This window comes from Equus asinus, chromosome 20 (genome assembly GCF_041296235.1).
Source record: "Equus asinus isolate D_3611 breed Donkey chromosome 20, EquAss-T2T_v2, whole genome shotgun sequence".
In the NCBI taxonomy this organism is placed as follows: Eukaryota; Metazoa; Chordata; class Mammalia; order Perissodactyla; family Equidae; genus Equus; species Equus asinus.
Window position 1 is genome coordinate 59,030,894 of NC_091809.1, and position 25,293 is coordinate 59,056,186.

The 25,293-nt window shown below is 39.2% G+C and overlaps 1 long non-coding RNA gene across 1 annotated transcript in view; it reads right to left on the reverse strand.

Moving 5' to 3' along the window:
• Positions 1-25,293, reverse strand: part of LOC139041224 (uncharacterized) — a 69,141-nt gene that overhangs the window by 20,238 nt on the left and 23,610 nt on the right. The window contains exons 2-3 of the long non-coding RNA XR_011496050.1: positions 3,689-5,259; positions 638-727 (exon numbers count right to left, since the gene is read on the reverse strand). This is a non-coding gene — a long non-coding RNA (uncharacterized lncRNA). The remainder of the gene's footprint in view (positions 1-637; positions 728-3,688; positions 5,260-25,293) is intronic.

The following is a 25,293-nucleotide window of genomic DNA, read 5'->3' on the forward strand; positions in this document are numbered from 1 at the left end:
TACGTAACATGCAGTCATTTTTCCATCAGAAATTGGAAAACAAAAGATGGACCAAGAGCACCCTGTGCTTCATGGACAGTGGAAAAGAGCATATCACTTTGGATAACTGAAGAAGCTTCCTATGGGATGTTCAATATGCAAACAAGTTCACAACCTAACATAAGTAGATTGGGTGTCATCCCATCACATGATCCCTGCTTCATTTCTAAAAGCAGAGAGCAGAGGGAAAGTCTCCTCTATCAGTCTTGGTTGACGGAGCATTGTTTTAATCATGTTTTTACGTCTTTGGAGCCTGAGGCTCAGATTGCCCTATGACTCCACCTAACATGACACAGACCTGTGATGGCAGAGCCAGGACTCATAGCCAGGCCACTCACTCCAAAAGCCAGCGTTTCTTCCAACACTCAATCTCAGGAGTTACCACCTCCTTGGGCTTTATTATAAAATGAATTTACTGCATTTAAAGTCATATTTGTCAAAATCTGTATAAGTGAAACTCTAGTTCACTTGTAAGTGGAAGAGCCAAGCTACTTTGAACTGGATCCATTTTTATATCAGTAATTAAAGGTGAATTGATTTGTTTGGAGGGATAAACTTTACTCTGTTTTCAAATGTTATACATTTTTTTCAGCTTTACCTGTGAGTCTGAAAGCTGTCTGGTTATGCTAATTTCCATGAGGATGCTGTAGGCGATGCTGTTGAGGAAGGTCACAGCTCCTTCTTCTCACTGCCAGTATCCAAACGAAATAGATAAAATGGCATGGCTTTTAGTAGTTCAGACACTACTATTCCTAATTAGCACGTTTTTGCTTGTTCTTTTACCCACAAATCATCTTAGTTAAAACGTTGTCATTCTCACCTCTTTGATATACTGAGAAACTAAGCATTGGAAGACAATGTCAGGATGTCTAACACATCCTCATAGCATATACATTTTCCAAGAAACATGTTTGGGTGAAAGAACTCACAGAGTAAATAGCAAAGCCCTAACTTCTTGGCATGATGTTTAAGACCCTCCACAAACTAGCACCAACATATGTCACGCTAATCTTCACCTCTGCCTCATAGCATCTGGCATGAGGGTTTGTATCACCCATAGTTACTTGTGGCCTTTCTGCCTAGAATGCCCCCCTTCTCTGTACTACTGACCCCTGACACCATTATTGCTCCTGCTGACTGCATCTCAGACATTACTGACTCTAGGAAATATTTCTGGTCATTTGCTTCCCACTCCCACAGGGTTCATCATTCCTTCCTTTGTTCTAGCTTTTACTAACTACACTTATAGTGTGTACCTATACTTGTGTCTCTGCCACCAGACTATGACGTCCCTGAGGGTGGAGACTGTGTCTTTGCTTTCTCCTTCAAATTGTTTTTATATACTAATTTTAGTTTTTATTTTATAATCTGTATTTATCACACAGTCTTTCAAGACAAATTGAAAGACAGATCCCTTCAAATATTCTCATATTGATTAACCAACTATTAACTTTCCATTGCCTTTCTAGCTTCACTCCAAGTGTTTACATAATTTCCAATGTTCTGGCACGGTACAGATACCACATAAATAGCCAATATATGTTGAACTTGAACTATGGGCCAGGGTTCTCTGAAACTCTGTACATTCACTATCTCATTGGTAGTGAGGTAACAGCTGTATATCATTTCCACATCAAAGATAAGAGAACTAGAGTCCGGATAGGTCATATCATGCGCCGAGGCAAGTGGTGGGGCAAGAATTCACACTCCAAAGATGTGCTTTCTCGCCCACTCCTCTACACAGGCTCTCAAAGCAATCTCTGTCCTCTATCCTTTTTAAACTTGACATTGTATCAACATTTGCCATATCACCTAGCTTTTGAGGAATTTTTATTTATCTCATAGCAATACAAATCATTTCAAAATCCAAGAGACTGGTACAAAAAAAGAAACAGTAACAAGGAATGTATTACTCATTTCCTTCTTCCCAGCACCTAACACAATGCTTTTTACTTGAATTGTTGAATCTGTTGATTTGATTTGATCAACTTCCTTAGAGCTCTGTAGAAAAGTGTCGGATCTTTGCCTAAAAGGAAGTGTTTTTCCAGGAAGACAAATGCTCCTCAGAAAAGCAGGAAGCTTGGTTAGCACAGCCTGGATTTCTCCTTCATGCAACCACTGCAGGGCATGGCATGTCATGTGTTTAATACATGTTTTCCTCTCATTCACTCATTTGTCTGGCCAAATCAGTCTTGGCAAAGACCCTGAAATTTTGGACTGATCAAATCGAAACATTTGTACTGCAGACAAATATCTTCTACCACTCTTAGAAATTCTTTGAAATCACACATATTTGTGACCTTGGAGAAGTCATGTAAACCAGCTTCCCACTGTCTCTTGCCACATCTCCCCTCTTCCTTAATGCTGTTTAAGGTGACAAGAGACATCCTGAGGGCTCCTGGTTTGCTGACGGTGCCTCCAGTCATGAGTGTGTTGCTCAAATCCAGCTTTATCAAGTTACAAGTAATTACCATGCAGCACGTCACCTGGAGTGCCATTATGCAAATTTGCATATGGCTCAGCTGCACAGTTTAGACAAATATTTATCATCATCCTAAAGCCTGCCTTGCAAAGAGAAAAGAGGCCAAGTGGTATTCTACCATTGCACATTCCCTATTTTTTAAACCAAAAATGAACAAGGCTGTGTTTATCTAGGACACTAAAATTTTCTGGAGGAAGTATCCACTTATTAGCCTTTCATGAAGGAAGGAAGTTTTAAGGAATTTCTAATTAATCTTCAAATAAGAAGAGACAATTTGGAGAAAACAAGAAGGCTGCCTTCAAATATGTGAAGGGCTGTCATGTAGAAGAGAGAATAAACTTCATTTCTATTGGTCGGAAAGGTCACGTTGAAATACATGGTTCAGAATTTCAGAATTACAGAGACAGCTCTCAGCCCAATCTGGGGCGGAACTTGAAAAAAAACCAAAACAACAAAGGGACTATTCTTGGAAAGTTGAACTTTTCTTACTGCTTGTGTACAAAAGGTTTATTTACATTAAATTTATAAATTTTTGGTTTTTTTACCAAATGAATCAGACAACCAATTGAATATGTTGCTTTCAAAATTGTTGCTCTGGAAGATTATAAATTTATTTTAGAGAGGCTACCTTGATCAGGAGAGAGTTAGAATAACCCTGTGAGCCTGTGGATCATTTTCTCCCAAAATGCCTCTGCAATGGCATATCCTTAATATTTGATTTCTGAATAGGTCAGAGGATATCCAGACCCATATCTCCCCAACAAATAAAGTGATTAATGGAGCGGGATGACACTTAAGAGGAATCAGAATGGCTAAATCAAAATGAAGATGGTACTATGAATTCTGAGATGGAGCCACTTAGGAGATTTGTAAAAGCAATCCTTGCTGAGAGGTCCCCAAAGGCCTCCTTAACCCTGCTGACTAACTTGGAAACTAGAGGGTCAGCCACTCATCCAGGCAGGAAAAATTTTCAGAATGTTCTTCTCTCATGACTCAAACCAAAAACAGAACCAAAGAACATGGTGTCAGATGCCAGAGATGCACTATGAGCTCCCAGGAATAAAAAGAGGGGAAGCACGTCAACTTGACCTGGGTCCAAACCATGGCTCTGCTAGCACCAGCTGGGTCACGGGGACATGTAACCTCTCCGAGTCTCTATTTCCTCACCTGTAAAATTAGAATGATGATGGGTCCAGCTCAGTGGCGCAGCAGTTAAGTTCGCACGTTCTGCTTCGGCGGCCCAGGGTTCTCTGTTTCGGATCCCGGGTGCGGACATGGCACTGCTTGCCAAGCCATGCTGTGGCAGGTGTCCCACATATAAAGTAGAGGAAGATGGGCACGGATGTTAGCTCAGGGCCAGTCTTCCTCAGCAAAAAGAGGAGGATTGGCAGCAGACGTTGGATCAGGGCTAATCTTCCTCAAAAAAAAAAAAAAAAAAATTAGAATGAAGACAAATACCTCAAACGGTTCTTGGGAGAACTTAAGTATATAAACAAGTATTCACATAGTGCTAAGCACACATTAAGTTCTTAACACATTGTCACTGCTGTCATTATTATTACCCTTGTTAGTCATTGCTGTTTTCACTCTGAATCACCCTTTTCATTGCACTTCCTCACTTATCCATTCTGCTTTGCCTAATTCAAAAGTTAGTTTGCATAAGATATATTTTAATTACCCTACCAATTTTAAGCCCCCATAATCCTCTTTAAGGGACTTTGTCAAATTATGTGTGACAGTATTTTTATAAACAACATGAATTAGAAAACAAAGCTGTTTTTAAAACAAGTTTTACCATCCAACTATACAGACTATGCAGAGTTTTCAGTGCTACACAGTGTACAAGCAGATACAAATTTATAGGGACATTTTTTAAAGACTTGGGACAAGATTATTGGGTCTGCTATGAACAGAAGACCAAGAGCAGACTGCCTGGGACAAAAACCTCTTACTCCTTCTTTAATACTGAGCAAGTTGCTTAACTTCTGTGTGCCTCAGTTTGCTGATTGTTAAATTGGGTATAGCAATAGGACCTGCCTTATAGGGTTGGTATGAGGATTGGATGAGTACAAATGTCTTACTCATGAGCAAAAAGCACTTAAAACAATGCTTGGAATCTAGTGAAGGGCTTAATGGGCGGTGGCTATGATTACTGTTGTTACAAGTCCATTGTAGCAGAGACATAGGGTGAAAATTATGGAAGAAAAAGACAGAATAATCAGATGTGGATCACAAACATGGTTTCATAGAAAACAGGTCTCATTATGATATCCAAATTAGCCGTTAAAGTTGTCTGTCCTTGATTAACTGTAGAATATAATCCAAAGAGAATGACAGGCCTACTACAGAGAATTATACACACTATAGATGTGAAGGGCTGCCAGCCGATCAAGACCCTCAGACTTCACAGTCAAGTACAGCACGGACTGCCTTTAAAAATCCTTTTTCAGTATTCAATATCAAAATCAATATTCAATTAGGTATCCCGTTAAACATTTTTCCCAAAGTATATTTTTGTATCTGAAGCATAGAAGTTAGATACATGGTTTAGCAATATTGTTGCAAAACGATTGTTGATTTCTGGGTATAGGAAAGAACAGTGTTACACATTTAGGAAAATGAAGAAAATGATGCATTGATGAAGAGTCCCACATCCTGCATTTAAGCCCCAGGTCTACAGGGAATTCGCTCTGCAAACTTGGGCTTGTCACTTGTCTTCTGGGCCTCGGTTTCCGCAACTGTTGAAAGAAAAAAGTAGATGTCAGTGTTTCCCAAACTTTAGTCATCCTTATCCTTATGATGATTGCCATATCCATGTACATATTCATCCTATACAATAATATCCTTGAAATCATGGTTTCCTTGCACTATTCAAATTTTTGTAATATAGATTAAAATAAATATATATTAAAATTTAAAAAATAATTACCCTTTATAGAATCTAGAATCATACCATGTACTCTTTTAGAAACTCTTTTAGACTAGCTGATCACTGAGGTCCCTTACAATTCACAGAGTCAGTCATGCTATATCTGAAAGTAAAGAAAAGAAATGAAGAAAGGATAGTGTGGAGATAAACAGTCTTCAGCTCTGCATGATTTTTTCACTTTCATTTCATTTCATTTTATTTCATTCACAACCAAGCAAATTGTTATCTCCCAATAGGGAAGATTCCATCTAATCTCAAAGTCAATGCTTTGACCAGCATATAATAGAGACTATTAGATACAGCAAGAAAATTGAAAACCCAAACCACAAGACTGTCAAGAGAACTGAGTTCACCCATTAGGTCAAATGAAGGACAAGACAGCGTGGTTCAATTTCAACTTGGAAAGGAGTCGAGGCATATGTGATAGAAAAGGGTAGGAGTTTCCATAGTAAGAAGCGAGGAAGATGTAATGTGAGGACAAGGGGAAAACAAAATGTTGTTCCTTTCCATTCTCCCACTTACTTTTTCTCAACTGTCATCTTTGTCACATAAAATTTACTGTCTCAAGTGAATCAGAACATCCTAGTAGGTTGTTAATGACCTCCATAAATCAGGTAAATTAGTTATTTTTTTCTTACCATTTTTCTTCTTCAACGATTTTATAATCAATTTATGTTGCCTTTCATTCAAGGGAGAAAGTAGGAGCCCTACTTTTCTGTGCAAAGAAAGGCGAATGGAAACTAAGGGGCTCACCTCACCCAGTAGCTGTTTCTGTCCTTCCTAAGCCTCAAGGCTCTCTCTGCCATGTTGAGAACTGTCCACAGGCCTGTGGGAGCCAGACGAAGAACTTAATCTTCCCTCTGAGGGTTGAGTTTGAGGTGGCTTTCTTGTATGAAATGCAAAGCTCGGCACTTTGGGATGTACAAGAAGCAGGTGAGAAGAAAGGGCTTTTTGCTGTCCTGTCTACCTGGTTTACCAAAGGGGCCTCAGGCTCTTTGCTCCCTTATGGCTTGTGTCTCTGAGCATTATCGAAAAGGACCCTTGGATCCTCCATGTGTTATCTCGTTAGCGCTTTTGGGATACTTAAATTACTTATGGCGAGGAAAACATGGTGAAAAATGTCAGCCTCAATACCAATGTTATGGAAAATCCAGGGAAAAGCTAAACCCACAGCTGCACCCTCAGAAAGAAGTTTTCACAGTTTCACTCTCATTCGTCTTCCTTTTCTTCCACTGTGGCAATAAATTATTCTTTCCCTCTAGAGAATTGATCTTATTCTTGAACATAAAATTTGCTCACTCTAACTTGTGGATTACCCATTTGAAAGAAGCTGTGAAGACTTGTGAGTATATTTTCCTGATGATTTTCTTTTCTAAAGTTAGTTACCCCAAATCCTCTGAGAGTATATAAAGGGATAATATGTGTATCCTAGATTCCAAGCATTTTCCAGATGTGTGTTCCCAACATATTTTTTAGAGGTACATTTTGTTTTCCCAGAGCCTTGATGTACCCCTGTGAGTGTATGCTCCAGAGTTCACATAGACGGTGCTGCACCAGTATATCTCAAAGAAGCCACAGTGGTAAATCCCAGGCACCTCTCTCTGCCTCCCCTTCCCCCAGAAACATTACTGAGCCCCCAGGGAGGAGGATTAATCTACTGGCTTTGGCCCCCGTCATATTTCACTTGTTGATTACCTTTAGACAGAGGGCTATTGATGCCTTTGTTTTATTAGTGGGGAAAATGAGTCACAGAGCAAGGAGAGAATTCTTCCCAAAATTCAAACCTCATGCAGAAGTTGCTTCTTGCTCTTAGCAAGCCTCAGGGCTCCCCTCTGTCCTAGTACTCACCCTATCATAAGCACCATGTGATTATTGTTAGGGTTTAAGTGACGTCTCAAATTCCACATAAGTCATGAAACAAAAGGACCAACTGGAGCATTGTTTACTGGAATAATATGATAAAGATAGCGTAATTGCTGTAAGCACAGCAAACATCACCATTTTCCAAATAAGGCTTGCTGCTCCAAAATTTTTCCATATGCCATTCATGCTGTGTAAAGTGTCTTTCTCTCTCTCACCTCTTTGCTTGTCAGGCTCCCACTCACACTTCAGGAGCCAACTCAAGTGTTACTTTTCTCAGTGAAGCTTCTATTGGCTTCCAGCTGGCTTCCACTGCCCTCTGTTGGCATAGCTACAGTAGCAGTTATAACAGTGCATTATAATTGCCTGTTCCTATGTGTGAGAACCCCATAATGCTGAGAATGCTCAAATTTTGTCATCACTATAGGCACAAAGCAGACCCAAGACCTTATTGAGAAAACATAATTCCACACTGACGAGCCTTTCAACTCAGTAATCTAGCAGGAATAGAAAGCAGATTTTGCAAACATGCACAATTAGAAAACCAAATTATACATCACTTGGGATTTGTAAAGAGAATCATTGTCAATCACTGTCCTCCTTCTCAAACGAGATAATAATAAATACATCCACGGCCCGGAAGTGCTGGGGGAATATACTGTAGAATGTACAATTGATATTAATTAGGAAAGAATGTAACGTATAGAGACTTTACAATTGAAAATGACTCTGGAGGCCACTTCCACCTGTTTTACAGGATCACCTCTCCACTGCTTCAATAACTGAGCACAAATAACAGGTACTATTTTCCACCTGTGAATACTAATGAGTCACACCATTTAAGTTTATTTTCAAATCACTGAGCAGAGTGATTTGTGGAGCCTATTTTTCTCTAGCCTGTGATTTGGCAGGCAGAAGCTTACAACTTTAGGAAAGAGCAGGCTGCGTTTACCAAAGTGTTGTTGTGTGTGCATCACTATTATTTGAACAGCATCCCAGTAAAAGAGAGAAAGGTTTAATGAGAAGCAGTGCAATGTGACTTAAGGTAACACGCCTAAGTTATGAGTGGGTATGATCAATGCCACCCCTGATGGATGACTGCCCTGTGAGGCCTTTAAGAAACACAGCAGGACTGTGAGAAACTGCCATGGAGGCATGAGCGCCAAAGTGAAAGATGGAGCTTTCGCCCTCAGGCTATCAGCATTAGGTCCTGCTGTGCTAATGTAAAGCCATAAAACCCAGGCTCTAACCACTGTGGGGAGGATGGTTTTCAGCAGTCATCACTCAGACTTAGGTAATTACCTTTCTTCTCCCTTCATTGTCCTGCTGCTTCTGTGGAAGCTCAGGATGGAGGCAGGTCACCCACTTCCCACTGTGATGTACTGTGTTGTCCACTCTCCCCTCTCTGCATTGCCAAAGGCCACCCTCACCGTTCCAGATGAAAGATCTTTCTATAATCACGGTAATTGGTGAAGCAATATGATCATTAGCCAGCACATAATGTTAGACAAATAAGCTTGATGACATGCACAGTCACAAAATTTGTGGGCTCTTTTAGTTCACGATACAAGAAGCCGTCGTGCTGTGCTTCTTTGAAAGCCTTTTAAAATAATTTTCCAACAATGTTACAGACAGTTTTCAAAAACAAATAAGCTGCTGACATCCTTTGGGAGACAACTGTGAATGCAACATGGTACAGTGGAAAAAATTTAGAGTCAGCAATCCCAGCTCAGCCCCTTATTAAACCCATTAGTTTTGATCAAATTATTAATGACTCAGGCCCTGGTTTCCTCATCTGTAAGACAAAGTTATTAATGTCTACTTTCTAGGGCCATTGTGAAGGCAGCATACATAGGTTTTTGGCACAAGGTCAGCATACAATAAATTGTAGCTTTTAACCGGATTAGTTATGTTGTGATTATTACCTCCCTCTTCTTTCTCTATTTTATACCTACATCTAATAAACCATGTTCTTTTATTTAGTTATTTATTTTCAAAGATTGGCCCTGAGCTAACACCTGTTGCCAATCTTCCTTTTATTTTTTTTTCTTCTTCTCCCCAAAGCCCCCCAGCACATAATTACATATTCTAGTTGTAGGTCCTTCCAGTTCTGCTATGTGGGACACCACCTCAGCATGGCTTGATGAGTGGTGCTAAGTCCATGCCCAGGCTATGAACCAGTGAAACCCTCAGCCACCGAAGCCAAGCACAGGAACGTAAGCACTGGGAAGCAGGGCCGGCTGCTAAACCCTGTTCTTTTACACATCAGGCAAAGCTAAGTGTGTTTGTAGAAGCAGTTCTGGGAATTGTCCTAAACTTAAATTTTAGTCAAATCTTTAAAATAATACCAAATTTCATATACTTTGAATTTGCAATATTAAGATTCCATCTTACTTTCTTCACAACATAGATGGAAAAAAAATACACCCCTAGATCATAAGGTAGAAGAGAGAAAGAGCGACTCTTCCAACAGCTCACTGGATGACATCAGAGAGACCCAGAATTGGGGTTGGAGCAAAAGCAATGCTGGAAAAGCTCTTGGACTTTTCTTATACTATGATGTAAGCAATATAGTGGAGACAGTATATCATCAAAAATTTGTTGTGCAGTCACTGTGAGCCAGGTGCCCTTCTAGGCACTGGGAATAAAGTAATTAACATAATCAAGTTCTCACCCTTACCTTTTAGTTGAGAGAAAGGGACAACGAATGAACAAACACAGGTCTGTGAAAATAAGTGCTAGAAAGAGGAGTAAAGCATTAAACGGGTCAAGAATTTCAGTTGTTGGCAGGAGAGGGGCTGCCATTTTAAGATGACCATGAAAAATATTATTCAGCCATAGAAAGGAAATCCCGCCATTTGCAACAACACGTCTGGACCTTGAGGGCATTATGCTAAGTGAAATAATTTAGACACAGAAAGACAAATATTGTTTGATCTCACTTGTATGTATAATCTAAACAAAGAAACAGACAAACTCATAGAAAAAGAGAGAAGATTTGTGGTTACCAGAGGCGGGGGGTGGTGGATGGGGGAATTGGATAAAAGAGGTCAAAGGTATAAACTTCCAGCTATAATATAAATAAGTACTGGAAATGTAATGTATAACATGATGCTTACAGTTAACACTGCTGTAAGATCTATTTGGAAGTTATTAAGAGAGCAGATACTGAGTTCTCATCACAAGAAAAGAAACATTAGTTTTGGGGTTTTTTTTTTTTGTATCTGTATGAGATGATGTATATTAACTAAACTTATTGTGGTAATCATTTCACAATATATGTAAGTCAAGTCATTATGCTATACAGCTTAAACTTGTACACTGCCATATGTCAACTATATCTCAATAAAACTGGGAAAAATATGACCATTAAAATGGTCAGGGAAAGTCTCACTAAAAGGTGATATTTGAGCAGAGACCTAAAGGAAGTGAGGGAACAAGCCATGTGGATATCTGGGGGAAGAGGGGTCAGGCATATGAAATAGCAAACACCTTTGGAAAATTTTGAACAGAAGAATAACATGACTTACATTTTTAAACATCTCTCTGGATGCTATATTGATGGTAGATTTTATGTCAAGGTTGGAAACAAGTAGACCGATTAGGAAGCTAATCTAGGAGAGAGGGGGTGGTATCATGACCCAAGGTAGTAGTGGGAACGGTGCTAAGAAGTTCATGAAGTCTGGATGTATTTTGAAGGGAGAGCCAAAAGGATTTCCCAATGGATTGGATGTGGGGTGTGAGAAAGTCTTGGATCATGCTAACATATCATACTTGAGTATCTGAAAGCATGAAGGTGCCATTTACTGAGTAGAAAATTGAGAAAGGAGTAGATTTGGGGGGAAGATAAAGAGTTCCATATCAGACACGTAAGTTTAAAAGCCTATTAGACACCCAAGTGGGGATGTTGAGGAGGCAGTTGGTTATTCAAGTCTAGAGTCTAGGGGAAAGGTCTGGGATGTAGATACAGATTTGGGAGTCATTAGCTTATAGACGATATTTAAAGCCATGGTGCTAAATGAGACCACTTTTAGGAAGTGAGTAGAGAATGGCAAGAAGAGAAGTTTGAGGATTCAACCTTTGTTAAGCAGTGAAAGCAGAATGAAACAGAAGTATGATATAACTAGAATCTTCCTAAATCCTATGCAGCGTAGAAGGAGTTCCACAATTTCTGCATGCTCCAGAGCAGACATGGAGAGTAGTTGATAATGCTGGCTGGTGAACTGTAAGGAAAGGTGGCTGCACTGGGAGCAAGTGGTCCCCAAGTGAGAGCTACAGCAAGATACCAGGGAGACCACTCAGCCCAAGCAAGGACCAAAGTGGAGGACTAAATCCTTAGGCTCTGACTCTGCTGGGATCTGACTGAACCAAGAAAGAAAATATCCTGAGTTCACGAGCTATAGACTTAACCATCAGATGCTAGTAGGACACCACTGACCAGAGGAGACATGGCATTGTCTGGGTCCAGAGGAGCCAAGAAGATGCTACAAGGACCCAGCACTTAGCTCTGGGAATGCTCCTCTTGCCTGCCTCTATGTGGTCACGTTAGCCCCTAGCTCCTACCCCATGGTTCTAGATCCATATTGGAGAGAAGCAGAAATGGAGGAAGCATAAAAACAGTTTTATCCAAAAGAGACTGAATTATATATCAGATGTTATTTAAATTTAGAATTCAACTGAGTTTACAGATTTGGGCTAAATTTAGTATCCTCTTCCCTCTGTTACTCAATAAGGGACGGCTTCTTAAGATGATTAGATGAATTACGAAAAATACAGAAGTTGTACTTTCTTTGCACGTCTGAATGTGGTATGTAAATTTATAATCTGAGAAATTTATACAAAGCATCTTGTCAACTGTGAAGTATTTTGTCTGAGAAGTGTAGGAGTGTGAGGGTACCTAGAGAAGCCCCAGAAGTGTCAGGAGATTGGAACCCAGAATACATATTTTCAGAAGTTACTATGAGCCAGTGATCAGGTAAAACTACTAATAAATAAATTAGATTTCAGTGCCTGGGAAGATAATGGAACTGAAGAGGAAATAGTAAATATCTCAGGGAATTAACAGTCACATCAAATGTTATAAGTTAAATGATATGCTTAGGGCTACTCTTTAAGAAGCAAAAACTGACTTTCAGACATTTCCTCAACTCAATGAGTCCTTCTGGATCCTGTGACACTGTGACAGAAAGTCTCCCAGTATTCCCACATGTTAGGAAAGAAGGGATGTGCCAAATGTACAGTCTCTTCCTGATTTATTAATGGAGCCATGAGTCAAAGGGCGGTATGGTGGCCAGTCTCTTCTGCTTCCCTGCTGCACTGTTGTCCTGTGCTGGGGAAATGCACAAGACCATGCTGAGGGGACTCTCTGGCTTGGAGGATTTCCACTCCCGGATGGGTCTGCATGTTACTTAACACTCATTTTTAACCCTTTTAAGAAAAATATGTTAAATACGTATGAAGCATTGAATCAGTCTCAGCCACCACACACACTCTTCACTCACTTTTGCTCATTCATTCATTTACAATTTCATTCAACAAATACTGAGCACCTATTCTGTTCCATACCATCACCATGATGTCAGGTTTCAAGAATAGAAAGATGCCTAGAACTTTCCTGAAGCTGCTCACAGTTTAGTAAGAAGAGTCAGACACATGAACAACTAAACATAATGCATCCAAGTGTGATGGGGACACAGAGGAAAGAATAGCTCCCTCATCTTCTTCATGTCCTGCCTGAGCGAGGACCAAGGGTTGACAATCTTTATTTTACCAGTCAACCTGTCCACACCCTTGTAACCACGTCCAAATTTTCATTTCATCCATCATGTATTCTATCCTACTAAAACCAGCTTGTTTTCTCAACTTCATTATTTCTGCCAGGATTATGAGCATTCGACAAGTCACACAAAATCAAATGTTTTGGGCATTCTTCAACCTTACTTATCTTTCAGGGTTTTTAATCAAATTCAAACTAATCAATGCCTTATAGGCCAAATTAGCAGAAGATTGAGAGTCTATTCTCCCATGGGAATTTTACAACCATGGGGACTTAGTCCAAAGGAGTGCAAACCCTGACCTGGCACCCAGACTGTTGGTAGCAGCGCAGAACACCTAGATGTCATATCACCTAACCAGGCACCTCATATGTGTGGCAGAGGTAACTGGATCCCGTTCCCAAGATGAGTGCTCCACAGATGGGGCAGAATGCTCATCCTCTCAGCCCAACATTTAATGTTCAAGCACAACTATCAGCACACAATCGGCAACACACAGAACCTTAGTTTTTCTAAAATGAGACAGACGCGGTGTAGTGGTTGACCTAATGTGTGGCCTACATCTCCCCTTTCCGGACCAAATGTACTAATTTCTCCAGCTGCCCAGAGTGTAGCCTGCTGATGGCTCACATCTGAGTCCCTGTCCAGGAAGAAAGTTTCCTCATGTTTAGGATATGCCCCTTCCCATGGGGTAACTCGCACTCTAGGACAGTTTGATCAGGGAGGGATGTACAAAGACTCAGCCCCTGGTCTAAATTTGTGGCAACTCTGAGGGGGCATCTCAGCTTCCAAGATCCTCACAGTGAACTGCATTGCAGTTCAGCTTCTCCCTCTGTCCAGTCCTGTTAGCCCTGCCCTTTTCCATGTGCTATTCCTGGGAGCTGTCCCCAATAAAACACCTGAACACAAATCTCCACCTCAGAGCTTCCTGGGAAAACCAACCCTGACAGATGATCTTTTGACTTTAAAACACTTACCCAGTTTTTCTTCCCAACCTCATCTTCCATTGTCTAGATTCTGTGTTGGATTGGACTCCCTTTTTGGCAATAAAATCTCTTCCATTCAGGGCTTAAATAATCTTAAACAGTTTCTCTTTTGAGACAAAGACTGAATTCCATATCCTACCTCAACCCCATAAATGTAAACTTTTCTTGCTTCCTCCATCTTGATGAACAGCAGCATTTATTCTAAGCAAGAGACCCAGTTGTTATTCCAGCCATCACTCCCACACATGAAGTCTTCCACCCAGCCCTGTACATGCCACATTCAACAGAGCTCTTAATCCTTCCCCTCCTCTTAACTACTTCCATTTCCTTCCTTCAGGCCCTCCCTCTTCCTTAATCTGTTAGATTCTTGTGATTATTTCCAAACTGGCTTCCCTGCCACGCTACTCTAATCCACTCTAATGTTTCCTCTCCTTTGCCATTAAACTGATTTTCTAAGAATGCAAATTTGATCAGATCACTTCTTCCCTTCTCCCTGTATAATATTTCAGTGGATTCTCATGGACCAGAACAAAATCCTCGCCCTTAACTGTCCTCACCTGATGTAACTCACCTCTCTGGTCTCATCTTTTGAATATTTCTGCGTCATGTTCTATCCCTGCTGACCTCCTTATGGTTCTCTGAACGCCCTGTCCTCTCTTCTCTCTGTGCCTTTGCCAATCCTCAACCTCCGGTTGAATGTTGAAGTGCTATCTCCTTTATGATATACTTCAATCTCCAACCCTTTGGGCATATACTTTCCTTCTGTATATTACCTAAGTAGCCTATTATAGTCTATTGGTTACATTACTTACATTTACACAGTTACTAGATAGTTGTACTTCTGTCCTTGTCTTTGGGTTCTGACATCCTTAAGGATAGAGGCAAAATTTTGGTCTTTGATCCCCAATGCTTAGACAAATTTAATAATTTCTAAGTAAAAATTTATAGAATAAATGAATAAATGCAATAGGAATACAATGAGAAGTCTAGGTTTACATTACTCATTGCCATTTCATTCAGCAGAGAAGTTGGAACAATAGCAAAAAAGATTTTGCCATAAAGATCTTCACCGTGAAGATGTATATATATGTATTCTTATAGGCGCGCATGCACACGCACACACACCCCTCTACAAATAGAGTCTCATCTGGGAAAAATAATTAAATAGACTATCGACATACAATAGGAGTATATCAGTTAGAAGCTTAATTTGTCTGCTAGTTACAAGTACTCCAGTAGCATGAACAAGTAAGTTTATTGTTCTAAAGAAATGAAGTTTGAAGGCAGACTGTCCAGGGCTAATAGTCCAGGGCTAGAACACTAGCTGCTGCACGAAATCCTCAGGGACCTAGGCTTTCCTATTTTCTGCTCCACTGTACATGGCTTCCTGCCTCCACTTCAGCTCAGGGAACGAGACAGCAGCTAGAGCTGCATCCATCACATCCACATTCTAGGCCACAGGAAGAAGAAGCGGAAGGAGAGTTCACCTCCTCCTTTTGAACACACCTTCCCAAATGTCCCACTCAACATTTCAACTTACATTTCTTTAGCCAGATCATAAAAACATATATTTAGCTATGAGGAAAGATAGAAAATATAGTTTGTCAGGCATATTGCCCTGGATGTCTATTTTATATCACTTTTAGTAGGAAATATTCATTAATATGCTTCATTGTTCTACTTATATTAGCCATTTAATCCTCACAACAACCTTATGAGATAGTTGTCTGATCATCCCCATTTTTGTAGATGATCTTAGGCATCAGAAACAAAAGGTGAAGTAATTTCCCCAAGGTCACACAGCTGATAAGTGTTAGAAATATGGATGTAGGTATATACTTAGGAAAGGTATTTAAGAAATATTAGTACCTTGGCTAAAGGGATCCTTATTTCTTATTTAAAGACTGTGTTTATTAATTGAACAAACATTTATGAACATTTACTATTTTCCAGATAATATGTTAGGTTCTGGTGAATAAATCAGTGAACAAGAGTAATTAGGTCCCTGACCACATAGAGGTTATACTTCTTTCTTTTTTGTTTTTTTCTTTATGGTGAAGAAGATTGGCCCTGAGCTAACATCCACTGCCAATCTTTCTCTTTTTGCTTCAGGAAGATTGTCACTGAGCTAACATCTGTGCCAATCTTCCTCTATTTTGTATGTGGGACACTGCCACATCATGGCCTGATGAGCAGTGTGTAGGTCCGCACTGGGATTCAAACTTGCAAACCCCAGACCACTGAAGCAGAGTGTGCAAACTTAACCACTACACCACCGGGCTAGCCCCTGAGGTTACATTTCAAGAGCAGACAACAAAGACTAAAACACATGCAGAGATTACAGATTATAAACAGTACCATAAAAGAGTAATTTAAATGATTTGATATGAAGTGTATCAGTCAGGACAGGCTAGGAGGTTATGCTATAGAACAAATAAACCCCCTCTATTCGTACACTGTGGGTTAGCAGGGAGCTCTGCTCCTTGTTTATGGTCAGCCAGGGATCTCCAAACTCCACAGTCACCTCAGCAAGAGAAGAATATTGCAGGTTTCACACTGGTAATTAAATACTTCCTCCCAGAAGCAATACATCAACGTATGTCATTTCTGCTCACATTTCAAGTTAGTCAGCCACATATGGAGGGAACTGTGTTCCAGGCATAGGGAACAGAGTAGGAGAATGGCTTGTCCTGATGATGGGGCAGAAGTGCATCCTCTGTCCTGCAGCCAGAGAGTTTGGCAGTTTCACCTCCATAGTCATCCCTCTAAGTTCACTGATGATACTCTTCATCCCCAGATTGGATTCACTCAAAAGTATTTTGTTTTAGACATTTTTTTATAAACACAGAAGCAGGCAATCATGCCTAGAAGTCCAGCTGGTCTGCATTTCTCTCTTTACCGCGAGAGTTTTTGATTTTACCCTATGAATTTGTCCAATCATAGCTCTATCATCTTGGCCCTACTGGTCATTTTCTCCCAGTAAACCTACCCATGAGAATCTAGAAGTAATTCATCACTCTGTCAACCACTTTTGCTAAAATATAGCCCAGAGAATGTCTGTAGTCACAGTGACTGTTGTGTTTCCTAATGCTACAATGTCAATAAAGTTTTGTTCCACTGTGTACAACCTCAATCAGACACCTTACTGCATTTTGGAAAATGTTTATAATCACCATTCGTAGTTTTCACTGGCAGGATGTATCTATGTTCCTACTGCTTTCTCTGAATTCAGTAACAGGAAAATGATCATCTCATTTCTTGTGGGGCATAATTGGTCTGTATCAATGATTTCACTAAATGATTTCACTACCTGGTGGATTATTGTAATTTTTTGGAAAACTATGATAAAACTTGTGGAGCCATCCATCTTCTCCTGGCACCTTTCCGCTCTTTGAGTCTCTAATGGTTTCCATTATTTCTTCCCTTGTGATATACCTCTCTAATTTTTCTTTATTGCTCTGTGATTACTGGTGCATTGCTGTTTTTGTAAAGAAATTTTGAAACCTGCTATACCCTACAGTTTTGTTCTGATTTATATTCATTTTTATGAAATACTACTAAAGCAGAATTAATTTAAAATTGGGCAATTTGAAGCATTCCAAGGCCCATCTTCTAAAATTGGAATAGAGCCAAGTATTTCATTTAAATAACAGAAAAAATAGAACAATAATTTCCATGTTCCATTAACAAAAGGACAATGGATTAATTTTACCCTAAGAAGAACTGTTTTGGCTTTCAGCATTTGTGGTATGACTCTCTTTAGCTGATGTCTCTGACTTAGTGGTATGTTTTGGCCTGAATTAAATACACGTTGTATCAGACACTGCTATTTGCCCACCCAGTAGCTATTCTCCCCTTTCCTTAATAACAGAAGCAGTAACACTCTGGTGGGCAATGTGCCTGTCTAGGAACAACATTTCCTAGCTTCCTGTGCTTCTAGAATAGCCATGTAACCAGTTTTGGCCAGTGGGAAGTAAGTGGTAGTCACTAGACAGGGCTTCTGGGAAAGCTACTTAAAGAGTAGGCTGACTTAGATGCCTTACACAATTGCTCTTGATCTTTCCCCTTCTTCCTTTATAGACTGCAAACACGATGATGACTCATGAAAACAATTGTCTAGTCTTCACGAAGTTATGTCAGATACTAAGTTTTTTTAAAGCAAAGACAGAAAGAGGCTGGCCCCTGATGACCTCATGGAGCTGCCATACCGATGCTGGACCGCTCGCTTCTGGAGTTCTCATTGTAGGAGATGAACCAAAGAACTAATTTAGTTCACCTACTGTTTTTCAAGTTCGTCACTCAGAATCCAAAGATCAATTTGAGAAGACTTGCCATCTTAACAATATTGATTTTTCCTATCCATAAACATAGAATTTTTTTGTTTACTTGGATCTTTAATTTCCATCAGCAATATTTTGTAGTGTATGCACTACATACAGTGTATGCACCTCATACTTATATTTGATAAATTTATTTCTGAGTATTTTATTCTTTTTGATACTATAATGAATGGAATTGTTTTCTTAATTTCAATTTTGGATTTTTTATTGAAGGATATAGAAATACAATTGATTTGGGTAAATTAATCTACTGATATGGTATATAGTATTAATTGATTTTCAGAAGTTAAACCAACTACAGTGGATATAATCTTAATGTGACCCCCAGGATCGCCACATCCTAATGTTCATCACAGTCACAATCATGTCCTTGTGTGATGTCCTTCCTTTGAGTATGGCCAAATCTGTGACTTACTTCTGATAAATAAAATACTGTAAATACAACTCAATGTATGAGATTACATGATTACATAAGATTGTAATGCATGTCTTGCTGGAGTCTTTCTATCCCCTGATGGCATTGAAGAGGCAAGGGGCTACATTGAGGAATTTCATGTGGCAAAGAAACGCAGCCAGCTTCCAGGAGCTTAGGGTGGTCTCCAGCCGACAACCAGAAAGTAGCTGAAGCCCTCAGCCCTACAGCCGTAAAGAATTGCCAAAAACCTGCGTGAGCTGATAGGAAGATCCATCCTCAGTTGAGTCTCAGATGAAATTGCAGCCCCAGATGTCACCTCAATTGCAGCCTCTTAAGATACTAAGCTGAGGACCCAATTAAGCTGTGTCTTGGCTCCTGACCTACAAAACCTACAAGATAATAAATCAAACTGTGAGATAATTAAAACAATCCATGTGTTGTTTTAAGCTGGTAAGTTTGTAGTAATATTGTTATACAGCAGTAGATAACTAATATAACCTGGCATTCCTGGGGTAAATCCTACTTCATTGTGGTGCATAACTCTTTCAATATGTTCGTGGATTCCATTTGCTATATTTTGTCGAACATTTTTGTGTCTATATTTATGAGTGATATTGGTCTTTAGTTTTCCTGTGATGTCTTGTTTGGCTTTGTTACCAAGGTAATGCTGGCCTTAAGGAATGAGCTGGGAAGTTTTTCCTCTATTTACTGAGTTTGTGAAGCATGAATATGATTTATTCTTTAAGTTTTTGATATAATTCACCAGTGAAACACCATCTAGACTTGAGTTTATCTTTGTGCAAAGATTTGAAAGTACTAATTCAATTTCTTGTTATAGATGTTTTTGGATTTTCTATTTTATCTTAAGACAATTTCAGTGATTTGTATCTTTCTAGGAATTTGTCCATTTTATCCAAGTTGTCAAATTTATTGAAATAAAATTGTTCCTAACATTCCTTTACAATTCTTTTAATTTTTGTGAGGTCAGTAGTGATGCCTTCAGTTTCATTTCTGAGTTTGGAAATCTAGTCTCCTTTCTTTCTTTCTTGGTCAGTCTTGCTAATATTTCATCAGTTTTGTTAATATTTTGTTAATATCTCCAGGGAATCAACTTTCAGTTTAATTGATTTTCTCCATTTTTTTCTGTTTTCTATTTCATTAATTTCTACTCAAGTCTGCATTATTTCCTTCCTTTTGCTGGCTCTGGGTTTTATTTGCTCGTCTTTTTCTAGTTTCTTAAGGCAGAAGCTTAGGTTATTGTTTTGAGATTTTTCTTCTTTTCTAATATATGTCTTTAAAGTTATAAATTTCCCTCTAGTCACTGTTTGAGCTGCATCTCATTTGTGGTATTTTTATTTTCAATAAGTTTAAAATATTTTCTAATTCTCTTGTGATTTATTCTTTGATGATTTAGAAGGGCATTGTTTAATTTTCAAATATTTTTGAATTTCAAATTTCCTTCTGGTATTGATTTCTAATTTTAACCCAATTGTAGTCAGGAATACACCTTGAATGTTTGCAATCCTTTTAAATTTACTGAGATTTATTTTATTGCCTAGCATGTGATCCATCCTGGAGAATATTCTGTGTGTGTTTCAGATCAAACCCCTCTAGTGAATTTTTCATTTCAGTTATTTCATTTTTCAACTCTAGATTTTCTATTTGATCCTTTTTAAATATCTCTCTTTATTAATATTCTATAGTTGATGACTCATTATAATAATGCTTTCATTTTATTCTTAATAATGCCTTCTTTTAGTTCTTTTAAGATATTTATTATATCTACTTTGAAGTCTTTGTCTACTAAGTTTGACACCGGGGGAACTCAGAGACAATTTTTATTTTTTTCTGGGACACTCTTTCATATTTCTTCACATCTCATATTTTGTTGAAAACATAATATTATTGAAAAAATATTACCTTTGGATAATACTGTAGCAACTCTAGATTCTTTTCACACACTGGATGGTTGGTTGTTACTGCTATTTTTTGTTGTTGATTGGTGACTTGTCCTGACTAAGTCTCTAGATTCTGTCTCCCCAACAGTGTGTGGCTGCAGAAGTCCCTGTTCATCATTTTTTTTTAATTCCTTTTTTTATTTTTAAGCCTGGCATTCAAGTGGTCACTGCTGGGCCAGCCTAGATTAGTGGTCAACAATGATTGGTCAGAGTTTGTGCTTAAGCACCTTAAGCCAGTAAATCTTCCACCCTTAACTAATGGATCTGTGTTTGGGTTGAAGAATACATTCAAAATTCAGACAGTTTTCTAGTCCTCTCTGACTTTTCTCTTTCCTTTGCCTGAGGCATCCCATTTAGCCAGGGATACATAGGTAGCTAGAGACCTCTCCAGGCTCTCCAGAGCACGCATGCAGCCTTGCGCGTGTTCTCAGCCTTCCAGGCCACCAGGGATATATAGGAGCTTATTAAAACCCAAATTTCTCCATTTAATTTCTGGCTGGTCTTCAGTCTGCTGCTTACCTCTAAAAGGATCACAGCTTCAGGCTAGCTGCAATATTAGATGACCCTGATTGCCACCTAAGATTATTATCATTTTCAATAATGTCCCTGGACATGGGTTTTTTTCAAGTAACTTCAGTCCTGTCCAACACTGAAGCTGCCAGTCCTCATGGCCTTCCCTGGGAAAACTACTGCACCATGGTGCTGGGGCAGGGAGGGTGAGGATGGTGCCATCCTCAGCTAAAATGCCACAGATTCTCACAGTTCTTACCAAGGCTTAGTGGTTTTTCCTGAATAAAGGGTTCTCTTGTTGGATGCCTTTGGTCAACATTCAGAGTCCTGAAATGGTTGGTTGTGCTAATTCTGTTTCATCACTTCTTTTTGGTGAGAGAATTTATAGAGTTCCTCCCTCAGCCAATCCAGAAATTGTCTTTTAACTTTTCCCTCATATTTTTAAAAGCTATTTGTCTGTTTGTGCTACTTTGAGGGAGAATTCCTTCGCTCTGTTTTCCAATCTCTAGCCAAGTCTGTTCTTCTTTTCATCCTTTGTTTGAGTTGCTTTGTATGTATGAATATAGGGTGGGGTGGTGAGTGTGTGTGTGTTAAATTTCCAAGATTTCTCTAGTGTTTTCCTTCTTATGAAGTCCTACTCTAATTTTATGATGAAATATCCTGTTGAACTCTCTAGGTAGAATTTTTAACTTCTCTTCTACTTCCCACAGCAACTTTGTTTCATTGGAGTTTTTTGTCTTTTAGTTAATTCATTTACTGCCTCTTTGTTCACACTGACGATAGCTGTCTTTTCCAGTAGCAACAATGCTAGTGCCCCATTCCTGCCTCAAGGAATGGATTCCGCTCTTCACCTATACATTCTTTACAAATCATGACATGGACCACCAGCTGCTACCATAGGAGCTATTCTGAAAGCCTGGAGTATAAGGACTGACCTCAGACTTTATTGCTGAGGAGCTCCTTGCATAGGCCCGTCTTCATGTGTGGAGAGCAGTTAGCCAGCAACTTCCTGGGACCTGTAGGCATCTTTACTTTCTCCTAAGGATAAGTACAATTAGGACTTAGACTTTTTTCTAACTGCATAATTAAAAGAAAACACAGGTGGTAAGTAATTTCCAGAATAAATGAAATAGTCCATCTTTGGAAGCAGAAATTCTTGTAACATTTTTAAAGGTTTCGTATCTTAAAAAAATGTCATGGTTCAGTCTATTTTGGGTATGATATCATATGTTTGTGACCCATTTCTTTCTTTTTTTTTTTTAAAGATTGGCACATGAGCTAGCATCTGTTGCCCATCTTCTTTTTTCCCCCTCCTTCTTCTTCTCCCCAAAGCCCCCCAGTATATAGTTGTATAATCTAGTTGTAGGTCCTTCTGGTTGTGCTGTATGGGACGCTATCTCAGCATGGCCTGAAGAGAGGTGCCGTGTCTGTGCCCAGAATCCGAACTGGCGAAACCCCAGGCTGCCGAAGCAGAGCATGCGAACCTAACCACTCAGCCACAGGGCTGGCCCCTGTGACCCATTTCTTAATGGAATTTTTTGGGGGACATTTCAAGAAACTGGTATTCCGCGGAATATATTTTGAAAAATGTTGATATATACGATATATACATATTACATTCATGATATAAAGAGTATTACCAAGAATTAAATTGGTGCTATTTTTCTCAATCGTTTGATTAGATCAAAGGTAACAAACTGTTCATCTGCAAGAAAAAAATGATTGTGATTTGAGAAAATAATGTCTAGTACAATATCATAAATTTGCAATTATGAATTCAAATGTAAACTATAGGTGTGATGGAATGAGGCAGTCTTAAGTCTTAATTTCTCAATGAAGGAAAGAAAGCAATTAATAGATTTACATGATAAAGGTACATTCTGGTGATACCTAGTAAAATGACTAATAACTGTGATGTTTCAGTCTATTTAAATTATTCTTTCCTACTTGTTTCAAGATTTCAGAATTCCAGGGGGAAATAAAACTCAAATTCAAAAATAAACTTTGCAGTTTAAAATGAAAGCAGGCACCCTGTTCCCTTGTGTAGAAAGGGCTATTTCTAAGCTGCAGTGAAATTAATCAGTTTGTCAAAGGGCAGCATTGACAGTCGATGCAGGACATTTGTTGAACAAATATCTACGGATGCCTCTTCTGTGTGAGTCCCTTGACCTCAAACATCTAACTATATTATTGGAAAGTTGTAAGCAAAAAATTCAAGAAAGTTGTGGCAAATGCTTTATGAGCTAGAGGAGCTCAGGGAAGAGAGTAAGGGCAGTTAACTGGACCAAGTAGGAAAAGCTTCCTAGTAGAGATAGCATTTGAACTGGCCTTTGAATCATAGCATCAAAGAATCAGAGCCTCTTGGGTTTGAGGATGGAGAGGAAGGAAACTCAGATTCCAAGCAGACAGCATAAATAAAAGATGGGAGATAAAGCCAAAACAGTTAGGAATATTGGGACTGTGGTTAACTAGAAGACGCTTGCCCTGACTAAAGAAAGCAATCTGTTCTCAGCAACACCAATTGTTGCCAAATGGGAATGCAGGCCCAGTGTTACCATATTTTCTGAATTTTTTCCCCAAGAAAACCTGAAATTTCAGATTTTTATGTGAATCTTGACATAAATCTCAAATCATAAATATTGACAGCCAAATCCATCTGTTTTATAGCATTACGTAGGCCAGATTTGGCCATGAGCTGCTGGTTTGCTATTTCTACTTGAAGATCATCTGGTTTAACACTTGCTCACTTCAGAATCCTCGGATCTCCTCCATGATTTTTCTACCAAGTAGTCATCCATCCTCTGATTTAACTCCTCCTGCAATTGGAATCTTAATGCCTGGAAAGGCAAGCTTTCTTTATTATATTTGTCCACAATATTGTCCTAGTTATTCCTACGTTACTATGGAGTTCTTCTATATAGAGTACTTAAAGTATTTGAAAACAGCCATCATGTTCCTCATAAATTTGATCTAGCGCCTTCAGTTTTTGCTTGACTGGCATGGTTCAAGTTTGCCACCACCTTGGTCTCCCTTATCTAGGTAGATTCAGTGATCTGTTTTCCTCTGTGCACAACACCCAGAACTAAATGAAGTGGTCTAGGTGAAGAATGAATACTATCACCCTTGTTCTAGGTTATGTCAGTCATGTATCAGCGCGTGAAACTAAAGTCACCCTAGATATTTTAGTTGAAAGGGACTCATATAGTGCAAAATCATTAGTTTTGCTGGAGGGAAGGGATACAGAAAGCCACTACCGGGCTTCAAGTTTGAAGAACTGCCAAACTTTCCAAAGCAACTGCACCATTTTGCCTTCCCACAGCAATGTATGAGGGCTCTGGTTTCTCCACATCTTCAATAACACTTGACATAGTCCATCTTTAATTTCAAATGTTATATGTTTAAAATATTTAAATGTGTTTAATGTAGATTCCACCAAAGGAAGAGAGATGGATACCATTGTTCCTCTACTAGTCTTTTTGTGAGAACTAGTCAGCATTGAATTATTTCATTGCCATTCAAAAGCAAGACAACAACAGTAAATTGTTCCCTTTCAAACACAGGGAATTACGTCAGTTGAGGTTTTGACCCACGCAAGAGGCATCCTACGGCCAAACACTGACTTACCCAGAGATACAAGGCTTCACCCCTTGCCTTAATTTTGGACAATTCTGTTGTCATCACAGCAATGGCGCTCCCTATAGGATTGACTGAGGTCTCAGTTGAAATAGCATTGAAGTTAACTTCTCTCTCAGCCCAATCCTGTTCTCATTTCCTCAGAGATGTATCTCCTGAGAGCACTCTCTAATAAACCATTTGCACAAAATTTTCTACCTTGGAGTTTGTTTGCAAGAACCCAATCTAAGACAGTTAGCCTCTCTGGATATTAGTCACATGATCCATTAACATGAGGATAATAAGACCTGCCTTGCAAAATTACTATGAATGGATATTTGTTATTCCTCTGAACTCCTTTCTAGGTTTAAGCACTTGATGTGGAATA